Below are 20,710 nucleotides of genomic sequence, written 5' to 3' on the forward strand. Positions count from 1 at the left end.
TATTATATAGCTATATCCCCACTGTCTATTCTCCTGTTGATGGAAATGTGAATTTTTTCTAGCTTCTGATTATTATTAATAATTTTGATTATTATTATTGCCACACATATTTGTGTATGTCTTTTTCTGGACATTTGTTTTCAGCTTTTTAGGGCAAATGCCCAAGAGTAGAATAGCTGGGTTGCAAGGTAAGTGGGCACATAATTTTATAAGAAACAGCCAAACTGTTTCCCAAACTGGTTTTTCTGTTTTCTGTCCTCATCAGCAATGCATGAGGATTCCAGTTGCTTTACAACAGTTGTCAACACTTGTTATTGTCAATTGCCACACATATTTGTGTATGTCTTTTTCTGGACATTTGTTTTCAGCTTTTTAGGGCAAATGCCCAAGAGTAGAATAGCTGGGTTGCAAGGTAAGTGGGCACATAATTTTATAAGAAACAGCCAAACTGTTTCCCAAACTGGTTTTTCTGTTTTCTGTCCTCATCAGCAATGCATGAGGATTCCAGTTGCTTTACAACAGTTGTCAACACTTGTTATTGTCAGTCTTACTCATTTTAGCCATTCTGTGGGTGTCAAGTGGCAGCTCATTTTTCTTTTAATTTGCATTTCATTCATGACTAATGATGCTGAGCACTTTTTCACGTGACCACTGGCCATTTGTTTATACATTTGTCGTGTGATGGGCCTGTTCAAGTCTTTCGTCCATCCAAGTAAATTCGATTGTTTGGCTTCTCAGTATTGAGTTGTACAAGTTCATCATATATTTGAGAGGTAAGCCTTTTATCTGATACGTGTGTTGCAAATATTTCCTCCCAGTCTGTGGCTTGCTTATTCTCCTGCTCAGAAACTTCCTGCCATGTCCCAGGGTCTGTAGGGGACAGACCCTGGGACATGGCACTTTCCAACATCTCTTGCCACTTTCCAACATCTCTTGCTCCCATCAAATTGTCTTCCTCCTCAGCTTCCCAAAGTGCCATGCTCATCCCTGATTCCATGGCTTCACCTCAGCTCTGCCCCAGGTTGGATGCCAGGCCACTCCCCCCAGTAGGATCTCTCTTCCTGCTTTGGCTGCTACATTTGCTGTTTGCTGCATGCTTCTCTGAATGCCATCGGGCATCTCGTTCACATTAGTGCTGTGTATCTGGAGGCTTTGTCTCACCGCCTGGATGTTAGCTCTTTGAGGATGAGGGATGTTTTTTATTTTTTCCTTATTGCATCTAAGAGTGCTGTGAAAATACACTTGGTCCCCTATACATGCAAATAGTTCAGAGTAGAAACCCTGTAAACAAACAAGAGGCTTTGGAGAAAATCTTTCAGCTTCTTAGTCCTCTACATTGGGCTATTTGCAATTTCTTCCCATTTTAGGTGAGATATTGAGTCAGTTTTATACGTTTGCATAATTTCTCTACCAACTCATGATGTTTTTTTATTTTATAGTTTCAAATAGTCCATTAAGTGTGCAGATTTAGAAGTACAGATTACCTTTTTATGAGACATTATATCGTTATTTTCTGGCTTTGGGGAGTTGAACAAATTGCATACTCTAAAAAATCAGTTTCCAGAATATCACTATAATAAATTTTGGGGAAATAATGAGAAGAAAAAAACAACTGCTTATTCATCTTTTGGTTATTAATTTAAGGTGTCTAAGGGTCCTAGGTCAGGTTCTTAGAGGCCATTTTACACCTAAATCCACTAACCAGATATTACTGCTTTTTTTGAGAATGGGAAATCTTAGAGTGATTGAAGACTACCCCCTTCTTGGGAAATAGGGGATATAATTTATTTATTTAACACTCCATAATTTCCTTTTTCTCACCCTCAGTAATAAGAATAACAACAAAGATATCTTGTAAAGTGATAAGTTTCTTTGGTTCCTTGGATTTCTCTTCCTCCATGGCCATGCTGGAAATTCTGGGGCATCAAGGATGAGCCACTGGAAGAAAGAGTGAAAAGAATGTCAGTAATTTTTCAACCACTCATTAATTTATTCAACCCAAATTGCTTGAATATGTACCATGACTGGAAGACAAGAGCTAAGGAAAGAGCCTATTCATGCTGTGGACAATTGGAGAACGGCCCTACCTTCTGGAGACAAGTTCATGGAGAGAAACTATGCTCTTCCACTAAATGTCTCAGTGTCTCTCGATGCCCTCTCAGAAAAAGCTTGCCGAGATCAGTGGAGAATTGGTCCAACCAAGCACAGCATTTCTGATGTCCTTCTAAAATAATAAGACACACTGGGTTTGTATGTGCCCAGGAATGCAGGATAAAGACTCACCAATTTGCTTTTAATTTCCATGATTACAGGATCATAGAAAGTAGATACTTTTCAAATATCCATTGGGAGCTTTACCTACTTCTAGGAGCTAAAATAAATACCCTAATGCATATTCTCCACCTGTGTCTCCAGATATGTCCTCTACTTCACACATGATCTCTGCTGGGACAGCTAACCTACAGGAACAATATCAAGGGCTTCTGTGTCCTCTGGCTTCCACTTGGTGTTGACCAGCAGAGGTACTGGCAGGACATTGGAGGGGGCAGAAAAATGAGGTCATTTTTTAAAACCCCTGGCTTCCTCCCTGTGAAGTCACTTGAAGCTGGCTGTATCCCTTGATCTAAGGTCATTGCTCATACCAAGGTGGCTTCTCAACAGATCTCACACTTTCTAGGTGCAGGTAACTGCTTTCTTCACCCATCCTTTTGGCCTTTAGCTCTGGTTATTAACCCCAGATTACTGTGCTATTCCTGCAGCTCCCTTCCTCCCTTTGCGAGGCCTTTGCAAACAGACCCTTTCTAAATAAACCTCCTCAAATGATCTTGTTATGAGTGTGTCGTCTTGTTAGTATCATGGCTGCATAGCACAGTCTAAACTTGCATTCTGTTTATAATTTCTTTTAAAGGTACAAGTAAACTCATTGTGGTTAACTTCTGGCATCATTCATTTCCTTGACCCATCCCCATGGACAGACTGGAGGAGAAACATGATGGTGGAGAACATTCCATACTGAGGAAAAATACACATTCTCAGATTGGGGAATACCCAAGTCCTAAAAGAGTAATAAAAAAAATCACCTCAGGTGCATCAAAATTAAACTGTAAAAAAATCAAAGACAAGAGGAACATCTTATGCTCTACCTGAGGGGGGAAGCTGATGACTTAGGAAGACTTGGCACCTAGACTGACAGCTGCTCCCCCACAGCAATGAGAGGTGCCCGGAAACTGTCTTCAGGAGACTGAGGGAGAACACGCTCACACTGGTCATCCAAGAGTTAAGTCAGAATCGAGCCACTCAGCTAACCCGGAAGGATCGGCAACAGGGATATTACAAAGTATTTTAAATTAAATGAAAGTACAACTTATCAGTGCATGTGGGTGAGCTGAAGCATTTATTCAGGGAGAAATTTGTGCCCTGTATGCACAAATTAGAAAACAAGGAAAATTGAAAAAAACAAAGTGTCCAAATCAAGAAAATGCACAAAGAAAAACAGAGTAAACCAAAGTAGAAGGGAAAATATAATATACAGTCAGAAATTAATGAACTAGAAAACAAAGAAATAATAGAGATGTTTAATAAAGTTACCTAAAGTTTACACAGCAATCAAATGATTATTATGCAGAATATCCATCTGTATAATCTGTATATATGTCGGTGTACGTGTATATGTATGTACATATGCATCTCCTCCTGAAATCAATAAAAAGGCAAAAAATAATCTAAAAGAACACAAAGTTTGTGAGCAGACATTTCAAATGAAAAGAAACTTATGAAATGGTTAACAAACCTGAAAAGCTCTCAGCTGCACTACTAATTAGGAAAATGACAATTTAAAAAATGGACATGATTTCACATCCATCAAACTGTCAAAAATTAAATGAAAATCTGTCAGTGTGAGAAAGGACAGGAACACAGATCCACTGTGGTAGGACTGTAAATCGGTTTGGTGACAATAGAGGGCAACCTGGCAGCTCTCCGGTCACACTGAAGTCACACACACCCAGCGTTTCCACTTCCTGGGGAATCGCTCCTGTTCACTGCAACTTTGCTTTTGTTACAGCAAACAATTTGAAACTTAAACGTCCATCAGTAGACTTACGGATAAACTATTGTCCATAGTACACTGAGATACTATACAGTATTTAAGATGACTGACCTAGATCAGTATGTATTAATATGTGTTGATATCAAAAAACATACTGTTGATATGCTAAGTGAAATAAACCAGAACTAAAAGACAAATGTTGCATGATTCCACTTACATAAGATACCTAGAACAGGCAAATTCATGGAGACAGAAGGTGGAAGGGTGATGTTCAGGGGCTGAGGAGGGTAGAAATGGGGAGTTATTGTTTAATCAGTACAGAATTTCTCTTTGTGATGATGAAAAAGTTCTGGAAGTAGATATCAGTGATGGTCACAACACTGTGAATGTATATTTACAACAAATAATGTAAAAATCTGTAGTGTTGAATGAAGACAATTTGTAGAAAGATAGGTACATATATTATTGAAAGGCATGTAAAATTGTTTATGATACATGCATGTATGTTAAAAGTATAACATCACAAATGGACAACTTCAAGATAATGGTTTCACCCAGAGAGAGAGAGTACAAAATGGGGGCAGGGTCAAATTGAATCTGCGATAATTCTTAAAAAAGTACAAGTTCTGAAGGGAACATAACAAAATATTGACCCTTAGTTCTTAGTGGTGATATATGTCCACTAGAAATGTTTGCATTTTTAAAATGTCGAAAAAGCACAGTTTTGGAGGATGTTCTGATCATTTAGTTGACTATTCCCCAAATTTTCAAAACAAGATGGTTACGGGATGGAGATGGGGAGGGAAAAATGTCAGAGTCCATTTCCTGTCTCTCAAATGCCTGTTTACACCTTTCTTACTCCAAAGAATTTAATTGCTAGACATTTCCATCTATTGTGGTGGATCAGGTGTGACAAGAGTGGTGCCTGTGTTTCAGTAAATAAAGGTGAGCCAGTCTTTTGTGGAAGACTTTCCATACAAGGTCCTCAAGTGAGGAAAATCATCTGGCGCCTTCTGGCTGGCTGAATTGTACATGGATTCTAGCTAACTGTAAATAACCATGAACAAAGAATCTCTCAGTAGCCAATATTTTTCTCTGCTGGTATCAAATGAAATTCATTTGGTGTCAGCTGGAGTTTTTATAGTGCTAATGGAAGTTATTTTCAGTTATCACGTCAGCCCATAAGTATACAAAGGCAGCAATTTCACTGGTAATCTGGAGATCAGGTTATATGTAGGGGGTGTGCTTTCGACTGTTTCTGCAGTGTAAGCTTTTATCTTTAGAAATGTGGAGGGATCATAAATAAAGGGGGAGTGATGAAACAGAACATCCAGCAAGGCTAAGGTTGGGCTTGGCAACGTTTCCTAGCGTGAACATCTGAACTCCACGATGTGGTGATGTCCAAAAAGCCCTGGGCACGATGGGGAGCTTGTGCATCCGAGAGCTCATTCCACCAAATGTTGGTTACCTTCCCTCCTCATTCCAATGATAGCTCTCTAAATGCTGACAGCTCTTGCTTCCGTGCCACCACTATTTGATCTCTTTCCATGGGGTAGAGGAACAGAGCTGGAATCATCAGTTTTTGTTTTTTAATAAACTCATGTAATTTTGCCATACTCCCACCAGGTACAAGAATGACAATGGAGCCCTGTAAATAAAAGCCTGCTCCCTGCAGGATTTTAATTATTTATTTTATTTCAGCAAACAGAACCCCCATCCGTTGTGATGATAGCATATGTGGAGACTGGAGAATCAAAATGCAATGCCAGTGTTGTTAGCCCAGTGGAAGGCAGTTTAATTCTTCCCCTCTGAACATGGACATGCTGAATGTTTGAGGTATTTGTACCCAAGATCATGACTGATAGCGTTGCAGAAAACTCATTTTGCAGTAAGAACTTCAGAGCCTAAGGGATTTTTTTCCCCCAAAGATCAAAGGTTATCTCACTCCTTTTACCATGGTATGTATCCAATTCTTGGTAGAAGAGAGCACTGCTTTTAGAAGGAGTAAGCAAGAATCGTACACCTAAACATGGTTAAAATGGTAAATTTTATGTTACATACATGTTTTTTACCACAACAAAAATACGTAGCAAAAATGAGTTAGTAAGTAAAGAAGGGTTAATAAAAGCTGGTTAGGCTTGAACACTGCCAGGTGGGGGAATGGTAAATATTCCTTGAGACAAGGATGCTTCCTTCATTCCTTCTTATACCTGCTTTCCTTTATAATCCTTTCCTAGGTCTGAGCAGCCTAACAGTGGGCAGACAAATGTTTATTGAATGAAATGAAAGATATATGCCCTGTTCTCAAAGAGCAGAGCAGAGCAGAAAGAGCACTATTTTACAAAAAAAAAAAAGTCTGAGAGGAATACTTATCTGCATATATATATCCTTTGAGTGCATCTGGAAGTCATGGGCTGGGTCTCATGTTTATACCCAAGGCATGGGTGTGCAGTGGGTGCCATTGGGAACCCACCAGACCCCTTTACCAGCCAATATACCCATCTTCCAGCTGCTGGGAGCTTTTGTGCTCACATCTCACAGATGCCCTTGGCCAACTGAGAGCCACCCCCACCCCCTTCAGATGGCTGCATTCTCCCCTAGCTCTATTCTCCTGTTCTATCCCACTGTTCTCATTCTCCTGTGATTTATCACCCAATAGTTGAGCTTCTTGGTGAAAGTTCAGGGCGTTTACAGAAGTGATTTCAACTAGAATACATTTTTCAAGGGGTATATGGCCATGGAAAATTTTCAAAGAACCCGTGTTTAGATCCTTAAATTCTATAGGTCCTCTCTCCTATAACTCATTCCTGGAGAACTTGCCTGAGTTCACAGCATTCCTTTTTTCGATTGGTAAACCACATGCAGGCCCCTAACCCACGCCGAATTTTAAAGGAGTCCTTCTTTAAATATTAATGAATGTTCAATAAACCCGTGGGGATTCCTATATTTCTCTACCTTAATCACTATGCTATGAGGGTAAAAACTGGTGTTTTAGACCTGGGTTGGGATGTTCTGGTTCAGATATACGAATAGCGAGAGTTAAGACATTTTTGTTTAATGACTTCGTCTCTTCCGTTCCTTTCCTTCTGCCAAAGAATGTAAGAATCTGTGAGAGCAAGGCAGAGTGCACTTGAAGGCATAATGAGTGCTAACAATGACCTTTTCCGTGTATTTTACTGTAGCTATTCTTAGGACTCGTCCTTAGACTGCTTTATTAGCTGGAAAGAAGAGAACGTTGAACAGTCTGACAGCAGGTCAGCACTGCAGAATCTTTTAAATGTAAGTGGGGTGCTTCTAGAACTACTGAAAGTTTTAGAATACATTACGTAGAACCTTTGGGTAAAACTTTTATGCAGTTCGTTTTAGATTCAGGATATGCTTTTCAATTAGATGATTAAAATTGTTTTTTTACATCATATTATAAAATATTTATTCTCGGTATAGGCAGTCTCAATCTTACTTCATGTTATAAAATGTTTAATATTTTTCAACTTCTTAACATGAAAGTATATATGGTAACTTCTGAACGGGTTAATTTTAGCAGTATTGCATTCATAGATGATTAATTTCCAATAAAAGTTTTCTTTTAATGATTATTAATTATTCAAATTTGAAATACATTTACATTTCTGATCTGTTGTTTACTAATAGTAATTTTAAAGATTACATTATGTGGAAGAATTTTTTACATTTAGAACATTATAGTCATAGGAAATAAAACAAATTTTTTAAATTTAATTTCTACAAAAATATTTTTGTTGAATACAGAGTGATGATGTGATCAATAAAAGACTTCCCAGCATTAAACTTTCTTATATTAGAGTATAAATCTAAAGGAAAAATGATGGAAATACAAATAACAGAAAAGAAAGGAAATGTATACACTTCTGAAAGTTCAGAAAGCTCATTCATGTACTGTTAAGTTGATAATAGTGGTGTTAAGAGCTGTGAAGAGTCTGAGGTTTTACTTTCCTTGCACGCCAGCAGGTTAGCCTGCCACGGTCTCATTTGCGGACGCTGGTAGAAGACATGAGACTCCCGGGTCAGAGACAAACACTTCCTTATTCAGGGTGTAGCAGGCTGCGTGTGCTTCGTGCCTGGGCTGGCGCCCCATGCTTGGTGATAGCTGTGGTGCTAGGACTTTGCAATGTGTCTGCTTGCCTGCGCTGAACTATGTCTCAGAATTCCCTTTCCCATGTGTTTCTGGTTAGGGTGGGAGGTTTGCAGGGCCCAAGGTAAGTAGCAGCCCCTTCGTATTTCATGCACATTGTTTGTGATCTGCTGATTCACCCTGTGGTCGTGAGGCAGCAGCTGAGCCTGCGGGTGTTGCACCTTCCCCTGGGTCCTCTTTTAGCTTCTCTGACTCTTGGGTCAGACTTGTGTGTTCACATCTATGATGAAAAGTCCATGACTGCTGCAGGATACCTTTGTCACCAGAGTCAGAAGCAACAAGAAGAAGCGACTGTCTCCCAACAGGTGGCTTTCAAACCATTATGCAACTTAGATTTCCTTGCATATATTTAAAAGGATGCCATAGCTTTCATTTAAAAATTTTAGCATTTGCAACCTGCTAGAGTCACATTCTTTACAGCTGTTTAAGCTTATGAAGAAAGAAGTATAAATGTCAACTTAAAAGTGTGCAAAGAGGGTACATAATTGTTTAAAATAATTTTATGGGATATGTGAACAATTGAGTTAGAATCTCTTGGTTTATAGGACAGGTAAATACAAGCACACGGACCTCTGGTGTTTCTGATGCCCCAGGTGGCATCAGGCATCATGGTAGGGCTGGGACCATCCACAACCCCAATTCCCCATTTCTGGAAACAGTTCTGTTACATAATCCTTAGAACTTTACTTTGAGGAAAAAACAATTTAATATAAAGGGTTTTCATTCGGGCAAGGAAAAACACTGTTTGTTGTTGATGGTGATGATTAAAGGAAAAAAAGCTCCCTGCAAAGGACGTGATCAGAAGAGCTTGTTACCAAATGGCAAAAATGTGGAAATGTGGGAGACTGCCATGCCTGGAGAGCACGTGGAAGCTCCATCTCCCTTCCCACATACCTGGTCCTATGCATCTCTTCCATCTGGCTGTTCCTGAGTTACATCCTTTTATAATAAACCAGTGATCTAGTAAGTTAAAAAAAAATGTTACAGTCGTAGGACCATGTAACAATTTTAAGAAGAGCAGGTGAGCTTGTACCTATGGAGTCTGCTCTGTAGGGCAACTTAATCAGATTGGACACTGTCAACTGGGACAATGAGAATCTCTATCTTGGAAATTTGTAGTGGGAGATGTGTATTGGAATACATGATGTGAGTTGTACCTTTTGTATGCCCACAGGCAAGTCATTTAACTTTTCTATCTACATCTCCAAAATAGTGGAATGAACAGAACTGTTATGAGAAGTAAACCAGGAAATGTATGTAGAAATACTGTGTAACATAAAAAGTGCTATAGAATTTAATCTGTGATTCCTACTACCTTCTCCCTAAGGCCTCTGTTTATGTGCATCTTGATTTAACATTGTGCTGGAATATGGACTTGTGCATTCAACTAATCTGTGTACCCTCAGAACAACATTTATGAACATTTATTGGAATGGAAGAGGTGCTCATGGCCAGCTGAGCAATCAGCATGTTGATCTGTGTACAGCAATCAAGTTCAAGGTGTGTAGTTCTTTTGGGTTTGTGTTTCCAGATCATGTTCTTAGTCTACAATGTTTCTGCACCCATGTCTCTGAACAGGTACTCATTTTAAAGATTTCCTTTTCTTTGTTCTCTTTACCAGTTCACAGATAATCTCCCCCAGACTTGATATGTGAGCCTGAAAAGGCAGCCAGACACTTAAGTTTCATTACTCGGCCAAGTGGCTGTACCTCATGGCATCCGGTGTGAGGGAAAAGACCCCCCCCCCCCGCCGCTGCCTCAAATGCCAGGTCTTGGCTCCTGTGGTGCAAACCTAGAGACCTTTCAGGCATGTACCAAGAGTGATTCTAACAACAGAGGATAAACTCTGCAGGGAGAACAATTTCCTCTTGCCTGTTTGTTGGAGAACAAAGGAAAGAAAAGAGGCCTCTAAGGTTCCCAGAGCCCAAGTCTTGTACTTGAGTTTATAAGAAAGCAAGTGTTGGTTAATGCAGGTTGCAGAATGTGGATGCAGTTTGAAATTCTGGTAAGACAGGCATCCAAGTTCCATAGACATCGGTATTTGTGTCCCAGGGCTGCCCTAACAAAGTACCACAAACTGGATGGCTTAAAACATCAGAAATGTATTCTTTCACAGTTCTGGAGGCCGGATGTCCGAAATCAAGGTGACCACAGGCTTGGTTCCTACTGGAGGCTCTGAGGGGATGTCTGTTCTGCTTTGCTCCTGTAGCTTCATTCACACCTCTGCCTCTGTCTTTGCGTGGTCCTCTCCCTGTGTGTCTCTGTGTCCAAATTTCCCTCTTCTTATAAAGATACCAGTCATATTGGATTAAGAGCACACCTTACTCCAGTGTGACTTCATCTTAATTTAACTAATTACTCTTTAATGATCCTGTTTCCAAATAAGGTCCCATTCTGGGATTCCAGGGGTGAGGACTTCCACATTCTGTATCATTTTGAGGAAGGATACACAGTTCAACCCACAAGAATATCCTCATGCTGAATGTTTGTCCAAGTGATCTCCTGCCTGAAACCTCCCCGAACTGCCAAGCCTTAGGTCCGAAGTCAGGTGTTATTATTTCCCACACAAACCTTCATATTTTGCAGGGCTTTCATTTTTGGGGATTCATTTATTGGGAAAAATTAGGAAGGGATTTCTCAGTAAAGCATTTAATCATGGGCATTCAATTTAGTCATGGCTTTTAGTTTCAGAAGAGAAAGCACTAATCTTGTAACACAAGAATTTTTTTAATGGAAAGATTTGGGGACTTAAAGCTCAATGTTTGTAGCCTGAGGGGATATGATTGTCTCCTGTTAATTCCTCTAAGTTAGTGAGAACTCTCCCTTAAGACCTTAATTAGACCTTCTATGATTCTTTTTATTTTTTTCCCCTCTACAGATTATCTCTTAAAAGCAGTTTGGGTTTGTGCTTTTGCAAGCATCGGGAGTTTTGGATCTCACACTTAGAGCTGCGATGATTGATCTCAAAGATACTTTATTTTCAAGACACATGGTCACTGAGCTTTTATGTCTGGAGATTGAATTTCTGGTAAGAAGCTATTTAAAGAAATGTTCTTCATGTTTTTTGTTGGTTTTCAGCATGGAATAGATGAACGTTAACATAACCATTTGGCTATAATTATAAATACATCAGATGTGATGCAGTTTTAATTATACAAGGCCAACTGAAAATGTAGAACTTGAATATGCGGTTTTAATTAAGATACATGCATAATTACAAGGGTACTTCTCTCAGGGAAAAGCACGAGGAAGTTCATTTTCACTCCTCTTTCTCCCCTCTTCCTTTAAATGCTGTTATTCTTGTTCGTTAAATCCCCTAATATCCTCAGAAATGTTCTGCTCTAGTTTTCCTTTATTGCTTATAGACGTTAGGAGTTAAAACCCAAATCCAGCTAAAAGCCAGTGTGAGAGCCTGTCTGAAAGCTTCACTGTGTTTTTAGGAGAATGGTAGAAATGGTCCACACACTTCATTTGTGCTGTCACCAAGCAGAGTCTCAACAAAAGCATATTTTTGACCCATCAACTGCTTACGAAGATATTTACATAAACATATAAATAGGAGGAACTATATTAAACTATAAGCCTGTAAGGACCTTCATAGTTGGTTTAAAGATTGAAGGCTGCTCTTAATGTTTATCTCTTTACTTGTTTGCATGAATCCTCATATCTACATCCTCAAATAAATACAAGAACTTTGCAGACAGTGAAGAAAATTAGGACGTCATAAATACTCGTGTATCAATGATACTTCAGTTAGCATCACCTTTAGGATTATATATCTGTTGACTTTGTTTTTAAATAACATGAAAGGTGTGAGTTTCCTATTATCAGATGTAGCCACCAATTACATGATTAACCTTTAACAAATATGTGAAAACCTATAAACCAATGGAATACTGCTGCCTTCAGTGTTCTCCTTGGAAACGTAGGCTAATAGTGATGCCGTCTCTCAGATCAGGAAGACCCATCATTTGGGCCATGAATCTAGATCTTTCTGGAGGCAGCTCAGAGCTTCTTCCTATTCTTTCTTCTCCCAGGGTGATCCCAGGGCTACTTTACCTGCAGTGCTAACATAATGCCAAGTGCAATCATGGCCTAGGTTTTGTATCACTTGTATCTGATTTCCATGCATTACAGTAATAATTATGCATATCATTAATTATTAGTCAGTGTTGGGGTAAGAGTTTTTTATTGCTACACAAAATTCTATTCCCATATGATCAGTTCATATATTTTGTTGCTCAAGCAAAGGCGGTATTCTACTGAGAAAAAAAAAATTGAGGGGGAGCAGTTTCATCAATCTGGTTAAAACCCGATTTGGGATGATTCATGGAGTTGCCTAGCAACAAACCACTTTCATTTTACAATCCTGGGTGCAATTTGACTCCTCAAAGCACAATGAGAAGAAAATTTTCATTTGTCTGCTTAAAGATTTTCCACTGTGTCTGCAAATGTTTAAGTGCATTTCTCAGAAACACGGAATTAAAGACAACAACAGCCTCCTTTAAATTAGTGCCTTTTATCTTTGAGAACGTTTTTCAGGGGAAGGTTTTGTCATTCAACACTGTTTTAACCAATAACACAATGATCATTATGAAGATTATTTACCAAAAGCACTTACTAAAAGCATTTTCCTGGATTGAAGAGGTCTGTTGCTGCGGGAAGGAAGTAGTTTGTTAAACAGTGCCTTAACAATGCAGAAACCTGTTCCCAGCCTTCCGAGTTGTTCTCCCCAGAGTTTCGGGAGTCATTTTGATGAGCAATCAGCAGGAATTGAGGCGAGTGAAAAGTGGTTTGTAGTTTAAGTACTGCCAAACTTCACTTTCTAGTGTTAGCACTTGACTTAATCACAAGCCACTAAGATGATTATCCTTTGTCCGTTTGCCCTACGGGAGTTCCCGGGTGTCTGTGTGTGTGCATCCGGTTCAGGGAAGGTGAGAGGAGAACCACGGCAGTGTCCAGAGTGGACGGGCTTCGGGGTCATGTGAGAAACCCCTGTTTCCCACTGAACGCTTTGGCTCAGAGATGTCCCCAGACAGTTGCTTAAAGAGCTGGGTGTGAGATCCTGAGAGATACAGCTTTTAAACTCACATGTAATCCGTGCTTGTTTAAGTGCTGTGGATGGGAATGAGTGGTCTGTTTAATAACTTTTCCCCATTCACCAAACATTACTAACATATGAATCTTGCCCTACTCCTTCCTCAATCACTAATTTTCAAACTACTAGAAAAACACATTTCTTAATAAAGCAAGGTGAACATAATTAGATCTGGTCTCAAACATCACCTCTGGAAAAAGCCTTCCCTGACTTTCCTATGTCAATCCCACCCTGGTTCTCATCATGCTCTGGTCCCAGGCTCTTCTCAGACCAGGACAATAATATGGTGAAGAGTGTGTGGAAAGAAGAGTGGAACTGTGGTGTGAGCCTTGGATGTTGTTGAATCCTAATCTCACCACCTTGTTCCTTTCTTTAGCCTAGTCGTTTCCTGAGAACAGCTCAGAGCCATGTGGCAAACCACAGAGGCCGGAGAAGGCAGGGGACAGTTCTGGTTTCACGGGGTGACCTTCCATGATCTTCACGGTCAGCAGTGTATCTGCTGACCATCAGTACCAAGATGCCTTTTTCTTTTTTCTATGACAGCTCCTTCTACTTTTCCTTTTAATCACAACTGTTTTCTATTTAAGAACCTGTTTTTGATCTTGATCTTGGGTATATATTTTTCTCCTGGACTTTGAATAAGTTTTTAAAAAATAATATTTTAATTTCTTATGGATTTTTTTCAGGGTCGTTGTTTACTTTTCTCAGCATTTAATGTTAGTTCTTTAACCAATGCTATTATTTTATATTAGTGCCTTTTTGCAAAATTGAATAATCGAATGGTTTTCCTCCCTGTGGTCATGTCCCTCCAGATATTATCATGTTAAATTTGATCCTGTTCTGAGAAAACACTGCAGATCTATCTCAGATATTCTCTGCATCATTTTTTATCGCTCAGAGCCTAGTCTAACTTATGTCTTTTCCTTTGGTATACTAAAATTACTTATTCTATAGAATGGTAACTTATCAACCCCCCCAAAACCTTTACATTTGGTCTTGGTGAATTATTTTGCCACTAAGTAAAAATCCAAAGTGCTTCTTACCACTAAACAGTCTATTCTTCAATTTAAGTAAACATTTCCTTCTAGCCTCGGTGCTGGTTAGGTGGTCTATATCTGAGGCTCCTGATTTGCAGACCATGAATTCCACTGGGTCATTGAGTTACTTCCTGAGTCCACATACCCACTAAACATTGTCTGCAAGCTGAATAAAACATGTCCTGTGTATATATGGATGAGTATTTTTCAAATGTAAGTAGGCCCTTAGAATGAATAAAATCTAATTATTTGAAAGCATTGACAAATTCAGACTTCTTAAAGTGTATTTTCTTAATCAAAATATTATAAAAGTATAAATACTATCTTACAAGGGCCTAAGAAATGTTTTGCTGTTAAAAGGGTCCTCATTTTCAACCTAAGAGACCCCATGTTACTTCCCTCTTCTGGTAAGATTTTGGCCTTATTATAGTACGTGTTGTTGTTCCTACACATAATTCTGGTCCTACACTTTCTCCTGTTCCTCCCTTGCCTTTAGAATGTGTACCCAGCAGTGTACCAATGGCTTTAAAGAGTATGGTACCCATTTGCTTTGATAATATTTGCTCACCCATTTTTTGCACATTGAAAATATGTATGGAGCTCACACTGAGTGGTTCTCACCCCTGGCTGTGTATAAGAATCACCTGCAGGGCTTGAAAGACTGCAGGCCACTTCCTCCTACCACCCACCCACCGGACGAGCATCTCCTGGGAGGATGGGATGGTTGGGCACCTGTGTTTCTAAGGAGTTCCCAGGAGATCCCAATGCATAGCAAGTGGGACAAACAACAGCCAGCCGTGGGCCAGGCACCGTGCTTGGTTCCTGCCTCAAGGAGTGAAAAAGTTAGAGTTGAGAATCATCTCTTTGAGTCTGGCCTTAGGAGAATCTCATGGCAACTTCTCTTTGAGACCACTCAGCTTGTCACCAATTGCTCTGTATTTTAAGACCCCGCACTTATTATTTAAAAATGGTTTACTTAATTAGAAAATGCCAGACATTTGACTCTTGGCCTTAAAAGCTCAGTTACCAGACTGTCTGGCTCTAAACTGCATGGCTGGCAAAGTGAGAGCACAGTTCCTGGCACGTGGACATTAATCAATAAACATTTCTGTTGAGTGAGCCATCAAAGAAAAGAGCAATGCTGGGTGCAGAGGAACTGCTTGCCAACTTCAGAGTTTAGTTATTAGTGGTAGAGGAAAAAGTGCCCAGAAGCAAAATTCCTGATTCACAGAAAATGATCATTTCCAAGCAAGGCTGTTCCTACTTACATCTCCCAAGTCGATTAAACAGGCATGTAATAGTCCTTCCTGCCAAATATTACAGATCACCCTTAACTCCGAGAAGACTAGAGTAAGCTCAGGTCTCTTCCTATGGGAGCACTTAGCAGTTCTTTCCATTTTTTGGAGGGTGGGGTGTGTTGTTACTGGTTCCGCTTTTAGTTTCTTTTTTTGGCAAGGCGAAGATGACTTTAACTCTGCTACTTGCTTGCTAAATAACTTTGGGGGTTTTGTGCCTCATTTTTCCTCACCTGTAAAGTGGGAAGAACATCTACCACAGCCTGATTTAGGACAACAGATGACATATAAGACATTAAATATGATATGTAAGAACTGCTAAGTGAGTGTAAATTTTGTCTGAGCTTACTCCAATAGTCTCATTTCAAAGATGAGGAAAATGAGACCAGAGAGTTTCACCAACCTGCTCAGGGTCTACAGCTGCCTAGGACTGGACACATGCTTGGAAAGGGGTGGCAGAGGGAGAGGCTGTGTGGAGGGGGGTGCCTTTATTACAGGAAACGTCTCTAATGATGGGAAAGTGGCCTAGGCAGGACTCTGTATCAGGTGTGTATAAATCTATAACAAAATTCCTAAGGATAGAAGTGAAGGTGCTGGTAAAAAGAATAGTCATAAAGAGAGAGACCACAGGTAAGAGGCACACTGAGACTCTGGCTGCAAGGAAGGCAGGTGGAACCAAGAGGAATGATGTGTCAGTTGCTTTAGAATTACGCAGAGCAACAAGCCGCTCCAAGACTCAGTGGCTTAAAATAGTAAGAATTTACTGCTCATGTGTCTGGGGTGGTTGCCTAGCTGTCAGCTGATCTGGGATGAGAGCAGCTGGGATGACTGGGGCGGCACTCAGCTGCTCCTACATCTCTCACCTTCCATTACACCGGCCCCGGCCCCTTCTCAGGGTGATGGCGGAGGACAAGGATGAGTAAGCACCAGCGCGCGAGTGCTTTTCAGGACTTTATCCACAACACACCTGCTAATACCCACTGGCCAAAGCAAGACGCAAGGCCAGATGCACTTTGGGAGTGGGGAGTGTTCTTGACCCCACCTGGGTTCGGCTTTCTCTGCGGGGCTCCCCAGCCTGCTGTTCCCCACAGCGCTTCTCCCTGGCCCCTGAGGTGTCCTTAGCATCACTCCTTGACCCCCTTCCGAAGAGGGATTGGACAGTGTCTCCTTTGAACGACGTTCTCAGCCTGTGTCTTGTAGAAACTTGGGGATGCGAATGCTTTTTTTTTTTTTTTTTACCATTTTATTAAAGACCCTTGTTTCCTTTTAGTCCAGGGTACTCCGTGTGTCTAAAACCAAACCGGCAACCTTTGGAGACATGCTTCTCTGTCTCCATTTAATCCCTGATGTTTTGTGCATTTTACATTGCTGTGGGACAATGTCCTTCAGAAACTTGAGAGCCCTCTTTTTGAACTTAATGGGTCTACCAGGCATCTCCTTAATGATCTAAGAAATCTTAACAAAGGGTCTCACAGATACACCCTTAATTCGGTCTGTACCCATGGCATGTCTTAATCGGAGAATATTTTAGTGGCTTAACAGGTTGCAGATGAAAAACAGTTTTAGTTTCCAGATTCGCAGTGTGGCACCTCTGTATTCTGAATTCAACCTGAAAGTTGTCCGCTTAGTGTTTGAGTTTGTCTTTTTCTTGTAGTACTTTGTTATACACAGCTAGCTGGAGCCAGCTGACTCAGTATTGCCTTGTAATTTCTTTGCTGAAGTCCTGCGTTTCACCAGGAACATTGTCTATCTTCCATTTCATAGTCTACCAGGACGACAGCGTGAATCACCAATTTTCCATCCTTTTATAACAGTTTTCTTGCCACTTTCCCCAGGTTTCTACAACAGTTTCATTTCTATTTTTTCTAGGCTGTACCCACCACCTGGTCACAAAGCCAGTGCCACGTGCTTTAGGTTTTTGTCATAGCAACACACACCCGTGTACCACATTCTGAATTGGTTATGTGTTGCCACAACAATGCTACCTGTCCACCAGCCTCAAAGTCTGTGGCTTAAAATAAAGCTGTCATTGCTCATGCTACTGCTTTTTTTTGAGTGGGCTTGTATATTTGGAGGCTGATTGGCTGTCAGTTGTTCTAGGACCACCTTGGCTGGGACCCCTGGAGCAACGTAGCCCTGCTCCACATGTCTCTTGTCCTCCAGCAGGCTAGCCTGGTTCTGTCCTCATGGTCGTGGAAATGCCCAAGAGCAAGCAAACACTGATGTGCAAGTGCTTTTCACGACTCTACTACATTGGCTAACAACCCACTGGCCAAAGTAAGTTACATGGGCAAGTCCACTCAAAGGTGAGGAGACAGGGACAGGTAGAGAATTAAGGCCTTTAGTGGAACTGATGCATGGATGGAGAGTGAGAAAGGACATTAATGCTGGCCCACGAAGGACAGCTGAGTGCTCCAAGACCCCGTGCTCACCTGGAAGTCAGGTACAACTTTCCAAATCAGAAGAGATGATCATTTTGATATGGGAAGAGATGGTGTGTGTGGGGGGTTCAATTCAGCAGCAGAGCACAAGAGCATAGTGGAGACGGACAGACAGCAAAATGATAGTAAGGTGGGTGTGTGACACTATGATTTTGGGGAGTTTGTCTTTTCATGGAAGAGAACTCATCCAGTAGGTAGGGGATGTTGGGAGCAGAATCTAGTCCTCTAGAGAAAGGACTGACGGAACACTAGTAGGATCTGAAGTCATACTAGCGGAGACTGAAGGTTAGGTTCTATCTGCTAGTGGGGGAAAACCACAGTATGAGGCTGGGAAGTAAGTGGACTCTTGAAATGGGGACACAAAAGGGCAGGGTCTGTCACACTGAGAGGCTCACGCCTGGTACCCAGGCCCCGGGTATGCCATGGTAATCCGGTAGAGACTCCCAGCTCCACTGTCACCTTCCAAACCGCCTGCAGAATGTCTCTTGCCCAACCCTCAGGACTACGTGTACACACACACACACGCGCGCGCGCACGCACACACACAGACACACACACACACAGGCAGAGGAATTCTGGGAACGTAGTTTTGGCTCAGCTAAACCGACAGAGTGCCAACCCCCACGCCCTGATCTAATAGACGCCAGAGACACCTCTGATTACGCCTTTCACGAGGGTCTTTCATACGGGCTTTCAGACTATTCCTAAGTCTTTTAGCCTTCTCTTCTCTGCAATAAACCATCCTAAGACGTTTATCTTTTCCTTATGTTTTTGCGACTCCTGAATCGCCCTCTTTCTCTTGTTTGTCTCCTTGGAGACTCCCCTTACCCTGTGGCCCATGTGGCTGGGGGCCAGGCGGTACCCTGTCACAGGCCCCGTCAGTCTCGGCTTATGGGAATGAGAACCGCGTGGTTCCCACACTTTGTCCTATTTCCTGATGGTTTTTCAGTTGCATTTATGCTGAGCTAGGTGCTGCTCTGTCTCTGCAGTCGATGGCTCCTCATTCGGAGGCTGATCTTGCACGCGTATTTACCGAGCCCAGTGCTGACTGTGTCCCCTGATTTCAAGTAGGTCAGAGTGCTTATCCTAGATTTTTGCCAGTCTCTCTTTGTCTCGATTGCACTATTCGGCTTGGCCTGCTGGCTTCAGCCTATGAGGATAGCCAGGCAGGAGACTGTTCCTCTTGGTTTATGAACTTGAACCCAAGTGCACCAGCACTCTGTGCCTTAGTGGGACAGAGATTTACAGAAATCTTTCTGGGCCATCACATCTCTGTGAAGAACATTTCTGCGTTGCGGCTGTCGGGTGGGAATGTGCAGATGCCATGTGGCGATCACAGCCCACTAACTTGTGGCTGCCCCAGAGAAAAGAAGTGATTCAGGATAATGGCTCTGCAGACGGAAGAAGAGAGACCCAGAAACCACCATCCTGTTGATGCTGTTTTAAATTTGGGCAAAGAGCCACATTTTTGAGGCAGGAAGAACTGCATTTTCCTTTTCATGATAATAAGGGATTTTTGCATTTCGGAATAAGCAATATTCATCTCTCAGTCAGTATTAACAGCTGACCAGGGTGCAGCAGGGTGGTGGAGCTCTCGTCAAACAGCAGGCGGCTTGTTTTTATTTTTTTCAATGCCGCTTAAAGATTATTTGAAAAATCTCCTTCGGAGACCAGTGTGCAGGGAGCCACATACCCCCAGCCAGAATTTAGAGGGATCCAGAATACAATATTAATGATTGATGCAGAAGCTCACAGTTTGGTGCTGGGGTTTAATTAGATAAGCATTGCAGCTGTTTTCGGGTGGCGGCAACTTGATGGGACGCAAAGCTGTCATGTGACCGCGCATCTACAGGGCATCTACTGAAGCGGAAACAGAAGCAAGCTGCTAGGAATTATGATGATGACTTTTTTTTTTCAATGCTGAGTGGAGTGGAAGTTTGATTGTGAGGAGTGAGAAGCATTTTGTCATTAAAGAGGTAGGTTTGTTTCTTGTATTTCACTTACTGATGAACTGAACACTCATAAAAACCAGCTAGGGCAGCCCCGCCAGGATCTGGCAAGTCAAGTAGGAAGAGCTTACACATGAGGCTCTTTAAGTCTATCCCATGCACATACAAAACCCTCTTGTCTCAAACTCGTTCTTCCCCTTCTAAGCACCACAGTTGCCTCAGACTAATATCTTATTTATGCAGACAGACTCCTACAATAGCTGCTTTGGAATTGCGCTCTCTCCCTGAAAACTTGAGAATTTGCACTGGATTTGTGCTTTGATTCACTAGCTCAAAGAGATTGTCCACACTTACTTATCATAAGAGTTTGCAACCGTCTGTGTTGCATGCTAGAAATGACTAGAACATTCTGTATAGTGTCTGTCTACAGCTGAGCTTCAGCATGTGTACGTGACCTCTACCACATGAGACAGCTAAAGGGAACAATTTATAGAAGCTCATTGTAAATTAAATGTGCAGGACTTCAAGAATGCATTCCACCAGCATGAGGCTCAGAGCGCCACACATTTAAAGTGCTGCTGTTAAACTGATCTTTAAAATGTCTCTGTCCAATAAAAGGGAAGCCTGTCTAGGTGTTCTGGGTTGTGAAATAATTTTGATAGTCATCTATG

General features: G+C 41.3%; 1 long non-coding RNA gene across 1 annotated transcript; it reads left to right on the top strand.

Moving 5' to 3' along the window:
- Nucleotides 1-5,754: 5,754 nt before the first annotated feature.
- LOC140701175 (uncharacterized) lies at nt 5,755-11,272 on the top strand. The gene is made up of 4 exons (XR_012080093.1): nt 5,755-5,884; nt 7,231-7,327; nt 9,547-9,719; nt 11,098-11,272. It is a non-coding gene; the product is annotated as an uncharacterized lncRNA (long non-coding RNA).
- The last annotated feature ends 9,438 nt before the right edge of the window (nt 11,273-20,710 follow it).

Source organism: Vicugna pacos, chromosome 14 (assembly GCF_048564905.1).
Source record: "Vicugna pacos chromosome 14, VicPac4, whole genome shotgun sequence".
NCBI classification, from domain to species: Eukaryota; Metazoa; Chordata; class Mammalia; order Artiodactyla; family Camelidae; genus Vicugna; species Vicugna pacos.